The sequence below is a fragment of the Mobula birostris genome, chromosome 17, assembly GCF_030028105.1.
Source record: "Mobula birostris isolate sMobBir1 chromosome 17, sMobBir1.hap1, whole genome shotgun sequence".
In the NCBI taxonomy this organism is placed as follows: Eukaryota; Metazoa; Chordata; class Chondrichthyes; order Myliobatiformes; family Myliobatidae; genus Mobula; species Mobula birostris.
The window spans coordinates 66,908,960-66,930,591 of record NC_092386.1 but is presented as its reverse complement, the minus strand read 5'-3'; the positions used below and the strand labels follow the sequence as shown (position 1 = coordinate 66,930,591).

General features: G+C 43.1%; 1 protein-coding gene across 8 annotated transcripts in view; it reads right to left on the bottom strand.

Moving 5' to 3' along the window:
* Positions 1 to 16,876, bottom strand: part of LOC140211428 (mitochondrial nicotinamide adenine dinucleotide transporter SLC25A51-like) — a 30,281-nt gene extending 13,405 nt beyond the window's left edge. For 2 of the 8 annotated variants that reach the window (XM_072281119.1, XM_072281118.1), the window contains exons 1-2: positions 16,602 to 16,796; positions 1,467 to 1,565 (exon numbers count right to left, since the gene is read on the bottom strand). The gene's annotated coding sequence lies outside the window, so the exon portion shown is untranslated. The other 6 variants (XM_072281120.1, XM_072281123.1, XM_072281121.1 and 3 more) reach the window with 6 other exon arrangements.
* Positions 16,877 to 21,632: the final 4,756 nt, after the last annotated feature.

Here is a 21,632-nt window from a genome sequence, read left to right as displayed (position 1 = left end):
TTCCAACTGTGATAAGACTGCTGAATGGATCCTAACCCAGATCTGGGCCGTACCCTGCAAATATCTGGACCTGCCTCTCAGTTTTTTTGCACTACCTTATTTCCCATTTTTCTATTTTCTATTTATGATTTATAATTTAAATTTTTAATATTTACTAATTTTAACTATTTTTAATATATTTAATATTTGTAATCCAGGGAGTGTGAAGCGCAGAATCAAATATCGCTGTGATGATTGTACATTCTAGAACCAATTGTTTGGCGACAATAAAGTATAAAATAAAGAAATTTGGGCATTTGCCAGATATCAGGCACTGCCCTTTAATAGTTTACAGCACTGATCCAGATAAAAGGAAAAAATATGAACAGTAATCAAAATCATTTGGACTGGTATTGAGAGTACAAGGCCATATATCAAGAAGCAGATGGAAAGCCTGTACACAGGGCCGAAGCTGTGCCCCCTCCTGCCTCGTCTGTGCTCTCCACATTGGCCTCATTAGCCACCTCAGAACCCACTAAAGGAGAATCAGCCTCGATCCTGAGAAGAAAGAGAAGTTTCAAACTGGCAGAAGTTGTTAAGTGTCCAAAAAGGAGGTATCCTGGGCTCATTGCTGCAAACAATCTAGACCAAAGTACAACTTCAAAAGACGCTGACATAAAACTTTATGAGGTAGAGATAAAAATCAAGGGAATAAAATAACAGGTTTGCAGAGCTAGCAACAAGTAGAACATTAATTTCAACACAGGAGGATGCCTGTGTACTTTGGTCAAGAATAGATGGTAAATACTCCTTGGGAAATAATATTCAAGTGAGGAAAGGAGCAGAATGATTGGGGCTTTCATACAAGAACACACATTGATGATGAAGTTTACATTGCAAAGAAACTAATCAATACAGAATTAAACAAAAACTTGGTGGCTCGAGAGGTGGTGCATTTTTAGGGAAGGAATTCTGAAGCTTTGTACCAGCACAGCACAACTGCTGATGGCAGAGCAATGAAAATTAGAAAACTGAGGCCAAAACTGCAGGAACAAAGGGATGATTCTAGCACTCAATTCCAACAAACATAATACCCCCAAAAAAACACAAACACAGAATTTTATAGAGAGGAACCCACTGGATCTTGTGATAAGCTTCCCTGAATAGCTGAGAAAGAAATCTCACATACTTCATATAACTATTTAAACATTAACTTCATTTATAAGATACTGTAGCTGCTGCCTCAGATAGAACTCCAGTGAAAGTGCAGTTTTAGTGTGGCAGCTAAATAAATGGCCAACACCGATGATCGAGAGCTAGTCATGACGTTAACTTAAAAGTTAACTATCCTTCACAGAGCACTGGTCAATGATCACAACCAACAAATCTAATCACACCTTATAACATTAAATTCTCAAGTGTCTTGGTAGTGTTCAAAAGACTATAGCTCAAGGGCAGATCATCCACCCCAGATTCAAGTACCTTACCTGACAGATTTTCAGACTGGCTCTGGTGAAATAATCAATTCCTGTCCATTAATAATCAAAACAGAAAATGCTGCAAACACTCAGCAGGTCAGACAACATCTGTGGAAAGAGAAATGGTTAACATTTCAGGTAATAAACTTGCATCAGGAATCAGGAACTGCAAGCAAAAAGGGGAAAGGAATGGTACTCGAAGTTTGGTGTGACAACTATCATGACCCAGCTAAGTGGACCACACACTCGGGGAGCAGGATAGTTTAATGACAATGGAGTGTGCTGAATCTCACAGGGTATTGGAGACAATGTTACCCCACTGATTTCCTAATTCCAGAAAGTTTCAAAAGTATCGCTGCCAAAATGTATATGTTTGGGAGCTGTACTTCCTATTAATAACATGAATTCAGCCCATAATAAAACTTAAATCAAAAACAGTGCTAAGTTTCTCAAAGTCAATTAATTATTTTATTCCACAAATCTGCTCATTTTCCTACCTTTCAGAATTAAATACGTAGCACAGAATGTGAGCACTCAGTTTTTGCAGTTAACCAAGAAATAAGACAAGTTAGGGAAGTGTTTAATTGGAGTAAGGAGAAATGTGAAGCTATCAGGCAAGAGCTTGGAAGCATAAACTGGGAACAGATGCTCTCAAGGAAATGTACAGAAGAAATGTGGCAAATGTTTAGGGGATATTTGCGTGGAGTTCTGCATAGGTACGTTCCAATGAGACGGAAAGAATGGTAGGATACAGGAACCACAATGTACAAAGGTTGTTGTAAATCTAGTCAAGAAGAGCTTACAAAAAATTCAAAAAGCTAAGTAATGAGAGAGATCTAGAAGTTTATAAGGCTAGCAGAAAAGAGCTTAAGAAAGAAATTAGGAGAACCAGAAGGGGCCATGAGAAGGCCTTGGCGGACAGGATTAAGGAAGAGGGCCAGTGAATCTTACTTCAGTGGTCGGTATGTGGATGGAAAAGACCCTGAGAGGCAGGATTTATGAACATTTGGAGGGGCATGATATGATTAGGAATAGTCAGCATAGATTTGTGAAAAGCAGATCGTGCTTTACAAGCCTGATTGATTTTTTGAGGATGTGACTAAACACATTGATGAAGGTAGAGCAGTAGACGTAGTGTATATGGATTTCAGCAAGGACTTTGACAAGATACCTCATGCAAGGCTTATTGAGAAAGTAAGGAGGCATGGGATCCAAGGGGACATTGCTTTGTGGATCCAGAACTGGCTTGCCCACAGAAGACAAAGAGTGGTTGTAGACGGGTCATATTCTGCATGGAGGTTGGTGACCAGTGGTGTGCCTCGGGGATCTGTTCTGGGACTCCTTCTCTTCGTGATTTTTAATAAATGACCTGGATGAGGAAGTGGAGGGATGGGTTAGTAAATTTGCTGATGACACAAAGGTTGGAGGTGCTGTGGATAGTGTGGAGGGCTGTCAGAGGTTACAGTGGGACATTGATAGGATGCAAAAACAGGCTGAGAAGTGGCAGATGGAGTTTAATTCACAGAAGTGTGAAGTGGTTCATCTTGGTAGGTCAAATATGACGACAGAATATCGTATTAATGGTAAGACGCTTGGCAGTGTGGAGGATCAGAGGGATCTTGGGGCCCAAGTCCATAGGACACTCAAGGATGCTGTGCAGTTTGACTCTGTGGTTAAGAAAGTATACGGTGTATTGGCCTTCATCAATTGTGGGATTGAGTTTAGGAGCTGAGAGAGAAATTTTCATTTTTTTTTCCTCCAACGGCGTTCAGAGAGGCAGGACTGCGCAGGCGTGTGACCTCGGGCAGTGCAGCGCGGCAGATTTAAAAGGAACAGAGCCTCATACAGCGGGCAGCAGAGTTTGCGGGCGGCGGAGTGAGACGGGAGCAGAGTGAAGGCTTAAGGGCTTCCGCAGAAACGGGCAAGGCGAGGAAGGTTTGGTATTCATTTTCTGTTGTTATTTGAGGAGAGGGGCAGTATGAGTGTGAGGGCAGTTTGTTGTTCTCAGTGTCGGATGTGGGAGGCCCTGGAGTCTCTAAGCCTCCCGGACGTCTACATCTGCGCCAATTGCATCGAGATGCAGCTCCTAAGGGACCGCGTTACGGAACTGGAGCTGCAGCTCGATGACCTTCATCTGGTCAGGGAGAGTGAGGAATTGATAGAGAGGAGTTATAGGCAGGTGGTCACACCGGGGCTACGGGAGGCAGACAAGTGGGTCACGGTTAGGAGGGGGAAGGGGAAGAGTCAGGTAATAGAGAGTACCCCGGTGGCTGTGCCCCTTGACAATAGGTACTCCTGTTTGAGTACTGTTGGGGGAGACAACTTACCCGGGGGAAGCGACAGTGGCCGTGCCTCTGGCACAGAGTCTGGCCCTGTAGCTCAGAAGGGTAGGGAAAGGAAGAGGAGGGCAGTTGTGATAGGGGACTCGATAGTAAGGAGGTCAGATAGGCGATTCTGTGGACGCAGTCCAGAGACCCGGATGGTAGTTTGCCTCTCTGGTGCCAGGGTCCAGGATATTTCTGATCGTGTTCAAGATATCCTGAAGTGGGAGGGTGAGAAGCCAGAGGTCGTGGTACATATAGGTACCAATGACATAGGTAGGAAAAGGGAAGAGGTCCGGAAAGGAGAATATAGGGAGCTAGGAAGGGAGTTGAGAAGAAGGACCGCAAAGGTAGTAATCTCGGGATTACTGCCTGTGCCACGCGACAGTGAGAGTAGGAATGCGATGAGGTGGAGGATAAATGTGTGGCTGAGGGATTGGAGCAGGAGGCAGGGATTCAAGTTTTTGGATCATTGGGACCTCTTTTGGCGCAGGCGTGACCTGTACAAAAAGGACGGGTTACACTTGAATCCTAGGGGGACCAATATCCTGGCAGGGAGATTAGCAAGGGCTACTGAGGTGACATTAAACTAGAATGGTTGGGGGGTGGGAATCAAATTAAAGAGGCTAGGTGAGAGGAGGTTAGTTCACAACAGGGGGATGGGAACCAGTGCAGAGAGACAGAGCGGTGTAAAGTGAGAGTAGAAGCAAAAAGTAGTAAGGAGAAAAGTAAAAGTGGCAGGCCGACAAATCCAGGGCAAGCATCAAAAAAAGGCCACTTTTCAACATAATTGTATAAGGGCTAAGAGAGTTGAAAAAGAGCACCTGAAGGCTTTGTGGGTCAATGCAAGGAGCATTCGTAATAAGGTGGATGAATTGAAAGTGCAGATTGTTATTAATGATTATGGTATAGCTGGGATCACAGAGACATGGCTCCAGGGTGACCAAGGATGGGAGTTCAACGTTCAGGGATATTCAATATTCAGGAGGGATAGACATGAAAGAAAAGGAGATGGGGTGGCGTTGCTGGTTAAAGATGAGATTAACGCAATAGAAAGGAAGGACATAAGCCGGGAAGATGTGGAATCGATATGGGTAGAGCTGCATAACACTAAGGGGCAGAAGACGCTGGTGGGAGTTGTATACAGGCCACCTAACAGTAGTAGTGAGGTCGGAGATGGTATTAAGCAGGAAATTAGAAATGTGTGCAATAAAGGAACAGCAGTTATAATGGGTGACTTCAATCTACATGTAGATTGGGTGAACCAAATTGGTAAAGGTGCTGAGGAAGAGGATTCCTTGGAATGTATGCGGGATGGTTTTTTGAACCAACATGTCGAGGAACCAACATGTCAAGGAACCAACTAGAGAGCAGGCTATTCTAGACTGGGTTTTGAGCAATGAGGAAGGGTTAATTAGCAATCTTGTTGTGAGAGGCCCCTTGGGTAAGAGTGACCATAATATGCTGGAATTCTTCATTAAGATGGAGAGTGACATAGTTAATTCAGAAACAAAGGTTCTGAACTTAGAGGGGTAACTTTGAAGGTATTAGTTAAGATAAACTGGCAAATGACACTTAAAGGATTGATGGTGGATATGCAATGGCAAGCATTTAAGGATTGCACGGATGAACTACAACAATTGTTCATCCCAGTTTGGCAAAAGAATAAATCAAGGAAGGTAGTGCACCCACGGCTGACAAGAGAAATTAGGGATAGTATCAATTCCAAAGCAGCAGCATACAAATTAGCCAGAAAAAGTGGCTCACCTGAGGACTGGGAGAAATTCAGAGTTCAGCAGAGGAGGACAAAGGGCTTAATTAGGAAGGGGAAAAAAGATTATGAGAGAAAACTGGCAGGGAACATAAAAACTGACTGTAAAAGCTTTTATAGATATGTAAAAAGGAAAAGACTGGTAAAGACAAATGTAGGTCCCCTACAGACAGAAACAGGTGAATTGATTATGGGGAGCGAGGACATGGCAGACCAATTGAATAATTACTTTGGTTCTGTCTTCACTAAGGAGGACATAAATAATCTTCCAGAAATAGTAGGGGACAGGGGGTCCAGTGAGATGGAGGAACTGAGCAAAATACATGTTAGTCGGGAAGTGGTGTTGGGTAAATTGAAGGGATTAAAAGCAGATAAATCCCCAGGGCCAGATGGTCTGCATCCCAGAGTGCTTAAGGAAGTAGCCCAAGAAATAGTGGATACATTAGTGATAATTTTTCAAAACTCGTTAGATTCTGGACTAGTTCCTGAGGATTGGAGGGTGGCTAATGTAACCCCACTTTTTAAAAAAGGAGGAAGAGAGAAACCAGGGAATTATAAACCGGTTAGCCTAACGTCGGTGGTGGGGAAACTGCTGGAGTCAGTTATCAAAGATGTGATAACAGCACATTTGGAAAGTGGTGAAATCATCGGACAAAGTCAGCATGGATTTGTGAAAGGAAAATCATGTCTAACGAACCTCCTAGAATTTTTTGAAGATGTAACTAGTAGAGTGGATAGGGGAGAACCAGTGGATGTGGTATATTTGGATTTTCAAAAGGCTTTTGACAAGGTCCCACACAGGAGATTAGTGTGCAAACTTAAAGCACACAGTATTGGGGGTAAGGTATTGATGTGGATAGAGAATTGGTTAGCAGACAGGAAGCAAAGAGTGGGAATAAACGGGACCTTTTCAGAATGGCAGGCAGTGACTAGTGGGGTACTGCAAGGCTCAGTGCTGGGACCCCAGTTGTTTACAATATATATTAATGACTTGGATGAGGGAATTAAATGCAGCATCTCCAAGTTTGCGGATGACACGAAGCTGGACAGCAGTGTTAGCTGTGAGGAGGATGCTAAGAGGATGCAGAGTGACTTGGATAGGTTGGGTGAGTGGGCAAATTCATGGCAGATGCAATTTAATGTGGATAAATGTGAAGTTATCCACTTTGGTGGCAAAAACAGGAAAACAGATTATTATCTGAATGGTGGCCGATTAGGAAAAGGGGAGGTGCAACGAGACCTGGGTGTCATTATACACCAGTCATTGAAAGTGGGCATGCAGGTACAGCAGGCAGTGAAAAAGGTAAATGGTATGCTGGCATTTATAGCAAGAGGATTCGAGTACAGGAGCAGGGAGGTACTACTGCAATTGTACAAGGCCTTGGTGAGACCACACCTGGAGTATTGTGTGCAGTTTTGGTCCCCTAATCTGAGGGAAGACATCCTTGCCATAGAGGGAGTACAAAGAAGGTTCACCAGATTGATTCCTGGGATGGCAGGACTTTCATATGAAGAAAGACTGGATGAACTGGGCTTGTACTCGTTGGAATTTAGAAGATTGAGGGGGGATCTGATTGAAACGTATAAAATCCTAAAGGGATTGGATAGGCTAGATGCAGGAAGATTGTTCCCGATGTTGGGGAAGTCCAGAACGAGGGGTCACAGTTTGAGGATAAAGGGGAAGCCTTTTAGGACTGAGATTAGGAAAAACTTCTTCACACAGAGAGTGGTGAATCTGTGGAATTCTCTGCCACAGGAAACAGTTGAGGCCAGTTCATTGGCTATATTTAAGAGGGAGTTAGATATGGCCCTTGTGGCTACGGGGATCAGGGGGGTATGGAGGGAAGGCTAGTGCAGGGTTCTGAGTTGGATGATCAGCCATGATCATAATAAATGGCGGTGCAGGCTCAAAGGGCCGAATGGCCTACTCCTGCACCTATTTTCTATGTTTCTATGTTGCAGCTATATAGGACCCTGGTCAGACCCCACTTGGAGTACTATGTTCAGTTCTGGTCACCTCACTACAGGAAGGATGTGGAACCCATAGAAAGGATGCAGAGGAGATTTACAAGGATGTTGCCTGGATTGGGGAGCATGCCTTATGAGAATAGGTTGAGTGAACTCGGCCTTCTTACCTTGGTGTTACATACCTCAAGGAGATCTGTGATTTTTTTTTGTGAGAATGATGTAATGGTCTTTTGGAGGTCACCTGATGTAATTTTCCCCCCCATGTGAGGTCACACGATGACATGTGCACCACGGGTATATAAGGGAAGACCTCAGGTGACACAGTTAGTGTTTAGTTTTCCAGCTAGAACGTTACTGTGTCTCCGTTTCTGTTGTATATTTGTTTTTATGATGCAGTTTCATTTCTAAAACCGTTGTTACGTTCTGTTGCAAGGTACAATAGTGCTGGACTGGAAATTTTTGCTAGATGTGTTGATGTACCTTATTCCAGCAGTAGTACGGGAAAGTGAAGACTTTATCGAAGTACAGGACCCGACGGATTGAGAGGAGTCGGTATTGTTTGGCAGTTTTACAAAGGATCGACCTTATTGAGTCTTCGTTGAAGGAGTAGTGACCTGCATCGAAGATAACTCTTGCCAAAAGAGAGGAGAGTTCATGCAAGGTGCTCTCTAGAATTTAAGGTCAGTTGTTTTAAGCTGTTAATTTCCTGCATTGTGAATCCTTTGGACAGAACCAGCAGGAAAGTTGCGTCTATGAAGAAATCCTTCTCCAGAGAAGTCTCTCCCAATTGAACGTATAAATCGGTTGGACTTTCGAATTTACCATTTTAAGAACTACATCTGACTTTACAGCTTTAAGAATTGTTTTCGCATTTAACGCTTTAAGAACCAGTACCGAGTGGCGATTTGTTGAACAGCTGCATAGCGGTTAACTTCCGGTTAAGGTTTTCGTTTTTTTTTATTGTTTATCCGTGTTTAATAAATGTTTGGTTGTTTTTATATAACCTGTCTCGATTGATATTCATTGTTGCTGGTCACATAACACCTTGGAGTGTCAAAGAATGAGAGGTGACCTGATAGAGGTGTATAAGGTGTAAAGGTATTGCTCGTGTGGATAGTCAGAGGCTTTATCCCAGGGCTGAAATGACTAGCACGAGAAGGCACAGTTGGAAGTAGGTACACAGGAAATGTCAGGGGTAAGTTGTTTTTTTTTAAATACACAGTGAGTAGTAAGTGCGTGGAATGGGCTACTGGTGACGGTGGTGGAGGTGGATACAATAGGGTCTTTTAAGAGACTTCTGGACAGGTATATGGAGCTCAGAAAAATAGAGGGCTATGGGTAACCCTAGGTAATTTCTCAGTTAAGGATATGCTCAGCACAGCATTGTGGGCCGAAGGGCCTGTATTGTGCTGTAGGTTTTCTATGCTTCTATGTTCTAAGACTATCATTGAAGTAGAAATAGTTTTAAAAAAAAGTGAAACAAGTTGCATTCAAGCTGCCATCGTTTCCCAAGAAAATAATAAGCATTGCTGCACCTTCTTTCCAAACTTGTACGTTTAACTTTTGCGCATTCTTTCCTCTAATTTCCAGCATGACCCAGAAAAGTTAGCATTAAGTAACACAAGCTTTATAGAGCAGACTCAATGGGCCAAATGGCCTACTTCTGCTCCTGTATCCTATGGTCTTTTGCAAACAACCTACCGAGAAAAACTTTATTTCTTGGCAATTTATTTTCATGACAAGAAATCTCAGCAGAAGACAGGGAACTTATTTGAAGGCAATTTGAATGTAATTTCTCAGCTGGAAATTTACAGAAATTGGTGAAAAAATTACAAAAGCATTGTGAAACAGATGCATGTCATAGTCTCATCTCTATTTAGGACAGGTACATGAGATGTTCCAGGCAGAATATTCACATGCACCAGGAACACCACTGAAATAATAAAAGGCCATTAACCATCTTGCAACATTAACAATTCTCTCTCTGCAGATGCCAGATCCCAGGCTTGTTTAAATATTTCCAGCACATTTTCCATGTATTCACACGTTTGGAATAATTTTCAAAACTTTTAAATCTATACTGGATTTAAAATGCAAAAGCCACTGTAGCTAAAATGCACTAGCAGCCGCTCTACGCTTAGTGTTATTCAGCAAACAATGTCAACCAACAATATGCATTTTGGGTGCACCTCTAATATTTCAGCAGGCACGATAGTGCAGTGGTTCACACACTTTACAGTACAGGTGATCTGATACGATTCCCGCCACTGCCTGTAAGGAGTTTGTAGGCTCTCCCCACGACCACACAAATTCCCTCCCACCGTCCAGATGTATCAGTTGGTAAGTTTCTTCGGTCATTGTAAACTGTCCCGTGATTAGGCTAGGGGTAAATCGGGGGATTGCTAGGCAGTGTGGCTCAAAGGGCCGGAAGGGCCTATTCCTCACTGTATCTCAACAGTGGGCATCTTAGCGGAGGAAAGAAGCGGGGCAGAGCTTTCAGGAAGTAGAGTTCAGAAATTGGGATCTAGCTACTGAAAGTATGGGTGCAATGGCGAATCAGGTTAAAATGGAGATGCCCATCACAGGAACATATTCCTCGGAGGGTCATGTATATGGAAAGGATTAAACAAATTGAGTATTAAGAATCTGAAAACCACACTGCAAACTTTAAAACTGAGATACTGTACTGCCAACTAAAATCTAATGCAATGCAACAAGCACAGGTGCAATGGAAGAATGTAAAATGCTGCTAGTTAGAATGAAGGCACAGAGTTTTAAACTTCTGTTAATGGACAGTGGAGTTAGGAGGACAAACACAACAACGAGGCTTATAGCATGAATACCTTCAGACAGACCATAGACAGAGATCAAACTACAGCCAACCCATGTTACAGCCATTCCGGTAACAGAAATCACCCTTACCAATTTCACAAATCACTACTCAAAACCTTAAGCTATGGAATAAAATTTGCTCTCAGAATTTGTGCAGAAAAATGTAAATAAACGAACACAATTTCTTTCAGCTCATGTTTTTTGACATGCCCAGATGACATGGATTCTTATTACAGAAAATCATAAGAACTATTTTCTAACTATGCAGTGCCCTGTCCCCACATATGAGAATACAGGGGCCAGTATTAGATGGTCTTGATTGTGGAGTTTTGCCATGGAACCTCACCACCGTGGCAGGAGGAATGATGGTATCAATGACAGGAATTTTTAATTTTTTAAAAATTTTATAGAATTACAGCGCGGAAAAGGCCCTTCTGGCCCGATTTAACCCTAGCCTAATCATGGGACAATTTTCAATGACCAACTGGTAGTCTCTGGACTGAGGGAAACGGGAGCACCGAGAGGAAACTCAGGCGACCACAGGACAAACGTACAAACTGCTTACAGTCAGTGGTGGGAATTGTACCCGTGTTGCTGGTACTGTGAAGCGTTGAGCTAACCACTACACTATCATGCTGCTTCACACTGAATCGATGGCAACAGCTTCCTTTTTCAGTATTTAGTTGGAATAAATTTATGTTCATGCACTAGTGAATGTCAGACTCCTATAACAAGCTTTCCTTGGCAAGTTGAAAAGAATTGTGTTTATTTACATTGTCTCCAATTCTACCTCAGAGCATTCATGCTGTAAGCCTTTGTTAACCTGATACCCAACTATTGCTGTTTCGTTTGTTTGGCCTGACTCCACAGCTGTTTAACGCTCTGTACCTGCAACAAAGTCAGAAGATTAAAATGAGATATTATTACCATATGTTGTTTTTTTTTTGTATTTTTAAAAGTCTGAGTTTAATGGGACATTGGAGGAAGTTAATATTTGTTTGGGATGGTAGGAAAGTAGGAGGACATGCTACTTCAGGTGACTCACCACTAACAACTAGATACTATAGATTACATGTGACTACAATCCCACCAGCATCGTCCATCAAGGACAAGATGTGAAACAATGGAAGAACCTTTCACATCAAAGGCTACAAACTTGTTGAGAAAGATGAGAAAGTAATGCTTACTGTGGACACATAAAAAGCTCCATTTGTGAACTTCTATGGAAACCTAATGGAATCTAAACATTGAAAAATATACGCAGATTTGGGAGACAATAAATTTGAAAAGGAAAGGAAGATCAGAGACGAGGCAGAAGTTTCTGTGGACAGAACAACTAATTTCGGATATTTGAAAAGGCACGTCATCATACTTCATGGAATCATGGACTGACATCAGAACCGCAAAAGAAGATCCAGGCAGTAGATATGAGATGCTTCAGAAGGTTCCTTAGCATCTCCTGTACTGACCATGTCTCAAAGGATGAAGTATGAAGAACCATCACCCAGCACGAGACACTATGAAGATCTACTGCTCACAGTAAAGAAGAGGAAACTGAGATGGTATGGCCAGGGTGCAGAGGAGATTTACAAGGATGTTGCCTGGACTGGGGAACACGCCTTATGAGAATAGGTTGAGTGAACTCAGCCTTTTCTCCTTGGAGCGACGAGGTGACCTGATAGAGGTGTATAAGATGATGAGAGGCATCGATCGCTTGGATAGTCAGAGGCTTTTTTCCCCAGGGCTGAAATGGCTAGCACGAGAGGGTACAGTTTTAAGGTGCTTGGGAGTAGGTACAGAGGAGATGCCAGGGTAAGTTGTTTGTTTGTGGTTTTTTTTTTTTAAAAAAAACGCAGAGAGTGGCGAGTGCGTGGAATGGGCTGCCGGCAGCAGCGGTGGAGGCAGAAATGATAGGTTTTTTTCTAAAAAGAGACTCCTGGATAGGTACACGGAGTTTAGGAAAATAGAGGGCTATGGGTAAGCCTAGGTAGTTCTAAGGTACGGACATGTTCGGCACAGCTTTTTGGGCTGAAGAGTTTGTATTGTGCTGTAGGTTTTCTATGTTTCTACATAACAAGATCAAGTAGACTCTCAAAGATCATTCTTCAGGGAACGATGCAGGGGAAAAGAAAAAGAGGCAGACAGTGGAAGAAATGGATAGACAACATCAGAGCGAACTGGAGAGAGCTTTACCGCAACACAGACACTCGTCCACAACCCACCAGGGTCTTGGGGGTGCTGCACAGATGGGATGCCATCATATATGAGGGAAATTTACCAACTGAAACGAAACATTTCTTGTCAAATTAACAAATAGCTGCCGGAACCTAACCATGGACTAGCATTTTATGGTGAGTAATATATGGAAAATATCAAGTTTGGCTCTGAAAACCTGATGCACTGTTCGTGAAAACAAAGAGATTAAAAGATACAATAGACCTAACTAGTTCCCCTCCATCACTACCCACCTCCATCTGGCAGAACTGGCATCACCCTCAACAATTTCCCTTTAGTTTCTTCTCACTTCTTCTACACCCAAGGTGTAGCCATGGGAAGCCACATGGGTCTCAGCTGTACTATCTTTTCGCCTGCAAAGTCGAACAGTCCACCTGCTGGGGTGTGGCCCAACCCTTTCTGCACTACATTCACTACTTCCACACCTATGCTGAACTCAACTTTGCCTGCAACTACCACCCTGCCCTCAAATTTATTTGATCTGAGACATTTCTCCTTCCTTTCTATATCTTTCTGTCACCATCTCTGGAGATAGGTTTATATCAGTAGACTGTCTACTGATATAAACCTTCGGACTATACCTCTTTCCACCTTGTCACTTGCAAAGATGCTATTCATTTTTCTCAGTTCCTCCACCTCTGCTACATCTGGTCTCAAGAAGAGGCTTTCTATTCCAGAACATCCGAGACGCCCTCCTTCTTCAAAGTTTCCCTTCCTCTACCACTGATGTTGTCCTGACCCATATGCCCTCCATTTCCTGGACATTTTCCCTCACTCCATCTGCCTGTCACAATAGGAATAGAGTTCATCTTGTCCTTACCTATCACCCCACGAGACTCTGCATCAAATACATCATTCTCTGTAACTTCCGCCATCTTCAACAGGACTCTGCCACTAAACACATCTTTCCCTCAGCCCCACTCTCTGCTTTCCACAGGGATCACTCTCTACACAACAGCCTCGTCTACTCATCCTTTCACACCTGGCAATTACCTTTGCAAGTGGGACAAGTGCTACACCTGCCCCGGCACCTCCATTTACCTCACTCACCACCAGTCAGGGCCCAAAGCAGTCCTTCCAGGTGAAGTGTTAGGATGGTGTACTGTATCTGGTGTTCCCAGTGTGGCCTCCTCTACATCAGTGAAACCCAATGTAGATTGGGGAGAAATCACTTTATCAAGCACCTTCACTCAATCTGCCACAAAAGGTGAGCTTTCTCATTTTAATTCCACCCGACATGTTGGTTCATGACCTCCTCCACTGCCACCATGAGGCCACTCATGGGTTGGAGGAGCAACAGCTTATATTCCAAATGGGTAGCCTTCAAATGCACAACATGAACATCAATTTTGCTAAACTCCAGTACTCCCTCACCTATTCCCTTTCTCTCCTTTTCCATTCCAATTCCACCCTTAACCTTTCTCTTCTCCTTGACTGCCTATCACCTCCCTCTGGTGCCATTCCTTCCCTTCCTCCCTTGGTCCACACTCCTCTCCTATCAGATTCCACCTTCTTCAGCCCTTTACTACATCATCTCCCAGCTTCCCACTTCATCCTCCCCTGCCCCTCACCTGGCTTCACCTATCACTTGCCAGCTTATTCTCCTTTTCCTTCTCCAACCTCTGTATTCTGGCTTCCACCCCCCCCCTTCCTTTACAGTCCTGATGAAAGGTCTTGGCCTGAAACATCAACTGTTTATTCCCCTCCATAGATGCTACCTGATCTGCTGTGTTCCTCCAGTATTCTCTTTGCATTGCTCTGGATTTCCAGCATCTGTAGAATCTCATGTTTAAGACTGAAAAATATTTCAGCATCATCAGGACTCAGTAAATGATGCAAGAAATTCTGCACGATGAGAAAAAGGTTGAGTACACTCACTGCAGTTCTGAAGATTCTACAGTGGCCACGTGGGACCTCCAAATTCTGCCAAAGGTGGGGCAAGAGGTACCAGAGAAGCAAGTGGGTGTGAAATTTGGGAGATGGATATGCTCCCAATGAATGAAGATTTTTAATATCATTATGAATGCTCCTTTTCATTTTGAACAGTCATGGGCCTGCTATTCCCTACAAATAATTTTGCACCTTTTCAAGGAGGTTTTGAGAACATCCATAAAGCATTTCCTCTTCAAACAGTACTGTCTTTGGTAATAAAGCTCAGAACAGTTTAGTTTAGGAGTTTGATGGTTAGTCTGAGGTGGACAGAACCCATACTCTATCCATATTACAATGCAGGAAGCAGTTCACTGGGAGAAATGGTTGGGACATTATGTTGCTACTGCAATTGGATTCATCTTCATTCTTGTAGATGGGTTACAGTTATTGCACCCAAAGCAATTCCCATGTGAGAAACAAGTGTGTGACTGAAGGGGGAGGGTGAATTAGGAAAAGGAAACCTGAAAGGAGGAATTTCTTTCTGACCTTACACAAAAAAAACTGGCCTGCATCCTGAGGGGGAAATAAATTGATCTTGGGAGGCACAAACAGAGGTCAAAAATAACAATCTGGCAAGTTGTAACTGTTAATGACAGAAGGGAAAGCTAACTCCAGGAGTTCTCCATCTGTCAAAAGAAATGATTGAAGCGGTACCTATCAATGAAGCCCTCGATCTGTCAATAAAAAAAGCACTTTTCAGATACAGTTTCACAAGTAATCTAACAAACCTAACAAATAAATTCACTCGTCTGTTTGCTCTGATCCATCCAAATTAGCAACTATGAAGAGCATATTGACTAGAAAGCATCAGGACTGATTTGAGGCAAAACCACAAATGTAAAGCATTCTTAGACTATTAATTCAATCTTTATAAGCACCTGAAGACTATGACCTAAAATGATGAGGGGAATGGAGGTTCAACAGTTCACTTATAACCATAACACACATTGCTGGGCAGTGAAAAGGCAATGTACAGCCAAAACACTCAGCACCCCACTGGCCCTGACAGGAAGTTGGAAAATGATCTATGACCAAGATATTGGAACAAACTGCACCTCAGTTGAGAACATTCACAAATACAGATTCACTGAACGCCATTCCACCATCATCTTCTTAGGATCTGTACAAGAGTAATAAAATAATTCTAAACTATTCCCACTAGTCAATTAACACACATCAAAGTTGCTGGTAAATGCAGCAGGCCAGGCAGCATCTCTAGGAAGAGGTACAGTCGAAGTTTCAGGGTTCAGGGTCTCGGCCTGAAACGTCGACTGTACCTCTTCCTAGAGATGCTGCCTGGCCTGCTGCGTTCACCAGCAACTTTGATGTGCCTTGCTTGAATTTCCAGCATCTGCAGAATTCCTCATGTTTGCCCACCAGTCAATTCCTTCCTTTTATCAACATAACATTCATATCTATTTCGTGCTCATTTCAAATTGTAATTCCTATATTTCTTTCAATGAAAATTAATCTATATTCCTATAATAATCTTATATTAATTCCAATTACCTCAATACTTCAACATCTATCATTCCCCTTCCCAAAATTATAATGTTTTTCCAACACTTCAGGGCGTTATACACATTATGGGAAACCTCTCGACTTCAACAGCACCCTCCGAAAACAAAAGCTGACGACACTCAAGGCCACCAACCCCAGGTCACACAAAATCCTGCGTTGTAAATATATCAGTTGTCATCTCCACTGGGTTTAAATTGAGGAACCCCAAGAACACAGTATATTCAAGGCGAATTTAGTAGTTCAGCGTCAATGTTTCAAGGGCACAAAGGGCGAGTAATAAGTGCTACAAATGGACTAAAACGACACAGTGTAACTGGAAAACTGAGCTGTTACCTACACCGACACGTTAATAGAGATAGGGCTGAGAGTTCATCAGTATTAAAATGGAGCGGCGGAATTTTCCGCAGCTGTGTTGAAGCACGGCCCGGCATTCCCTCCACGTAGCACTGGGCAGCCTGGACATTCCCCGGGGAGGGAGTGTCAGACCCGTTCCTCATTCAGAGGCGAAAGCACCGCACCGTCCCCCAAACCGCGCTGACAATCGCACCCGGCCTGCTTCAGTACCTGCCTTGCGCCGCACTCCGCGGCGGAGCGGCCGGCGCTGAAATTTACGGAGAAGGCTCCTCATTCATCAGGCCCCACGGGCAGCTAGGCCTTACCCTTGGGCATTCGTCCAACTACCGGCCCCAGTACGCGAAGCACCCCGCCCCACAAAACCAAGGCACGCCTCCCCGCGGCGACTACGCCCCTCAGCCCAGGCCGACTGCCGCTCTTCACCTTCTCCTTCAGCTCCCCGTTACTCGGACCACCCCTCGACGTCATGCACGTGACGTCAACGCGCACCCGCCCTTGCGACGTGATGTCAAGACGTAATGGCGCGTGGATCCGGGATGAAATGGGAAATCGGATGCGCTGTATTTCTTCAGTACTTTCACGTTTTCTGCATTGTTATTTATCACACTTAGACATTTATTTATATTTACAGGATTTAGGAGCGAAAAACCGTTCAGCTCTTGGAAATGTATTTAACGAACCATATGGGAATCAGTTTGTTGGAGATTCCCACTTACCACCACATATTGTAACGTAATGTCGAAATGACTGGATCGTTGGAAATCTAAAGTTATAAACAGAGAAACAGCAATGCCTGGCAGTGCAAGCAGCACTTGTAGAGATTAATGCGCCAGGTCAATTATTATTTATCAGAATTGGAAAACCTTAGGTTTTAAGCAAGCAAGTAGGAGAAGAGAAGGGGGCAACAAGGAATAGGATATCCATAAAGAAATTCAGCATTCAGTCACCGACCCCACGCTGACCTCAAACACCCATTTTATCGTGCAAGAGGAAATCGTTTGAGAGCACGTGGAATAACCTGCAGCTGTTTTCTAATTAAAAAAGACAACGCCCACAAATTTCTGGAGGCGCTCAGCAAGTCAGGAAGTATCTACACAGGGAATAAACAGTCAACGTTTCTGGCGGGGGAAGGTTTCCGCCAGAAGCGATAACTGTTTATTGCCTCTCCATAGATACTGCCTCTTCTGCTGAGTTCCACCAGCATTTGTCTGTGTTGCTCAATATTTACAGCATCTGCAGAATCTCTTGTGTTTATCTAAAAAACTGAATTGTTTTATCAGAGATTGTAGAACTTTGCAAGTTATCCTTGGCTAGTTTCACTCTCATGTACCTAATGGAAGTCGGTGATTCTCTTCCAATGACCTTTCTACACAATCACCATGAATTCACCCCACAATCTATCCTCATCCTGTGGCTATTTGTTACAGACAGGTTGCCCAGCTGCGAGTCTGTACTGAGCAGTGGGTTAGCAGAAATTTCATTCAACAAAATATAGGAAAGACTAAAGCTATTGTTTTCAGTACTGCTGTGAATTCCCACCTCGTATCCAAATCTTTCTGTATTGTACTGGGCAATGGTATGTAGTTCAGAGATGGGTTTCTGATCACATCTCATTCCACCATAAAGATTACATAACATTCCTGTTTTCAGCTTGTCACAATGCACTGGCAGATGAAGCTTCATCTGTACCTCTGTTACCACCACACTTGCCTATTCCATGCTGGGGGAACTCAGCAGGCCAGGCCACATCTATGGAAAAAGAGTAAACAGTCCATGTTTTGGGCTAAGACGCTTCATCAGCACTATTTACTCGTTTCCATAGATGCTGCCTGTCCTGCTGAGTTCCTCCAGCATTTTGGATTTTCAGCATCTGCAGATTTTCTCATGTTTGTCCTTTCCATTGCATGGGAAATGGCAGGTGACAGTTACTAAGATAGAGCAGTGACATGAGACTTTCTCAAAAACACACATCACATGCAAAAAACTTCAAATAAGTTGCCAAGCTATATATCTTCTTCCCCATTTAAATAACAAAGTTTTGTACTGCAATTTTATATTTTAAGGCTAACAATATTCATGGAAAGCACCATCTCCTATTTGCCCCTCACTCTGTCCTTGCTGCTGAATACAGGCTCCTGGTTAAGGAATGCCTTATTTTTAAAATTATCATCCACTGACAATAAAATACATCCACTTATCATCTCAAAACCATCTCTTACAACTCACACTTTAGATCTTTGAAATCCACAGGCCTAATTATAATTTCTCCACCATACATGGCTTCGTGTACCATAAGAGAAGTGAAATCCAGGGGCGGATAAAGGCTTATTCAAAGGTCCAGAGGGAGTATTATCATGTACCTCGTCTAGCAGAAAAAAGGTGTTGCTTGAGTTGACACTTGCTGCTAACTGCATCATCTACACTAGAGTTATCTCTAGATTCAACTATTTTAACACACTCCTAGTTTGCCCCCATTACCCTATTCTCCATAAACTTGCTTCTCCAAAATTGTACTTTACCTCACACTAAGACCTACTCATTCACCATCACTATTCTCACCAATTCAAGCTGCCTTCTGATTTTGCAAAACCTTAAAAAAAACCTTTGCCTTAATTTCCAAATGGCTCCGTGGCCTCACTCCATCCTGTCTCTCTTATCGCCCCCAGCCCCATAAGGCTCCAATATACTTGCAATTTTCCACAGAGAGTAGAAATAGGAGCAGGCATTTGAACATGCTCCACTATTCAATACAATTAAGGCTGATTCAACACTCCCCTAATATCCTGCCCTTTCATCATAGCCCTTGATTCCCTTACTGAAATATAGCTCACGCCCACAGCTCTTTGTGCCAAGAAATTCCAAAGATCCCCCTTTGCTTAATGGTATTGGTTCATGGCATGAAAGTGTTTGGAAACCCATGCTCCAAAAGATCAAATTCTTCGTCATTGCACTTTTATTCTGAGACCATGCCCTCTGGTTCTGGACTCTCCGATGGCAGGAAACATCTTCTCAACACTTAGCCTGCCTAGAATCTCATACGTTTCAAAAGGACCACCTTTCATTCTTCTAAACTCCTTCTTAGGACAACCCCTCTAAACTCTCTGAACCATCTGCAATTTAATACTTTTTTCTCAAAAGAGGGAGACCAAAAGTTATTCTCAGTGTTACTGAAGTGCTTTTAACAGTTACAGTAGGGCTATTTTTATAGCCAACCTTTTTGAAATGAAGACCAACTTTATATTAGCCTTGCTTAACATCTGTTGTATTGTGCCTTAACTCTCTTTGATTCATGCACAAGGACTGTCCTATCCCCTGGTACTGCAGCTTTCTGCAATTTTGCTTCAGTTAAGCAATACTCTGTCTATTTGTTCCACCTTGCAAAGTGAAGAGCTTTGGGACTTTGCTGCTGTAGTCTAATTGTGGTCTTTGTACTATTCAAAGGTGTTTCTTCAGCAACTGAGGCACTCTCAAATTCCTTCCTTCCTCTTTTCCAAGAGACTCCTTAAAACCTACATCTTCAACCAAAGTTTTGATCACCTGCCATAAATTCCCCAATGTGTTTTAATCGGTTTTTGTTTGATAAAATTGCAAAGAAACATCCTGGAATATTTTGTTGCATTAAAGGTTCCAGATAAATGAAGAGGTCCTTCAATTTGTGGAGCCAGCAGATCACACCTGCCTTTCATTCCCACCCCCTGGGACAAACTGCAGCGCCAATGAATTTGAAATCACAGTGGAAGTCTGTTTCAATAAAATTTCCAGCCTCTGGACACCACATTCTCAGGTAAAGTGAAACTCATCAGCTTACGAAAGCCTGATGAGGGTCACACTCCACTCAAGCACACAACCCACTCTTGCCTCATCCCTCCCTACTGTGTCAGAGATACTTACAAAAGGGCTTTCAAGCTTCAAAGAACATTTATTATCAAACTGTGTATACTTTATACAACCTTGAGATTCGATTCCTTACAGGCTGACATGAAACAAAGAAACACAATAGAACCCATTAGAAACAAAAGAAGACATCAAACAGCCAATGTGCAGAAGGAGAGAGAGAAAACAAATTGTGCAAACAAAAAGAGCAAGCCAACAGCATTGGGAACTGAAGTTCACAGAGCCAGCCATCACCATAGCCGATCCAAAAGTCCACTGGTTGCAGGCATCCAGCTCAGAGACGAGCAAACCGCAGAGCAGTGGGCCGAACCGGATCGTCCCTCGCCTCTGACCCTGACACCCTGACCATTTCAATCTGACCCAGCACCTAATGTGTCCAAACCCCAGGTTGTTCCTCCCTCTCTGCCACTCCGATACGCCTTCAGGCTCGGGCCAGTACTCGGCCTTTCCAATATGGCCTGGCTCTTAAATTGATCAAACCTCTGATCCTTCCTCGACTCCGCCGCATCGAATTGCCTCCGAGTCCACTCCAGCAACTCCACCCCGGGCATTCTACAACCGTCCTGCCTCCCCGAGACCCCGGCCCGCACCACAAAAATGCTAGGTGGTACAGGGAATTCAGCTCAACTCCAACAAAGAAGCCACAGGCCACTGTTTGCTGCAACCATTTACCAGAAAAAGTGTGAAGAGCAAAGTTGCTTTCTTTGTTTCAATGGGCACCAGCAAGTAGTGGCTGGACGTTTGAATGTGGTGACTACACACTCTGTTTCACAGCACGTACTCAGTTTAGGCAGTGACAGGCAGTCTTAGTAAAAAGATAAACCAGATGGCAGGATGGAGCTGAACTGATTATTTGAAAAGCTCCCCCTGTACAGAATGACTTTGCATATTGAAGAGCTATGGTTTATACAGCGTTCGAGGTGCAATTAATGCACCCAGTATTGTCAAATTGAGGAAGTCCTGCCTCTTTGTAAGTCATTGCTGCTTCATTATATAATTGTACTTGTTATTACTAAGTATTCGGTTTACTCTGTGAACTGCATGCAAATGAGGAATTTCATTGCACTTTAGTCTATTTGACAATAAACTAATCTAATCCAATCTAACCGTATCAGTTGTACTTGAATTACAAGGAGGACTTCATGCTGCAAATGACAGTTCAGGGGAATAGAGAGTTTGCAGAAGAGACCAATCAGAATGATTGACGGGATGAAGAAACTGGATTAATAGGACCAGTTAGAAAATTGGTCAAGTTCTTGCTGGAGAAAAGCATGTTAGATGTTGATGTGATTTCTGTTTCTTTTATTTTAAAGGAGGCTGATGGAGATTATGAACAACTCTTTTGCC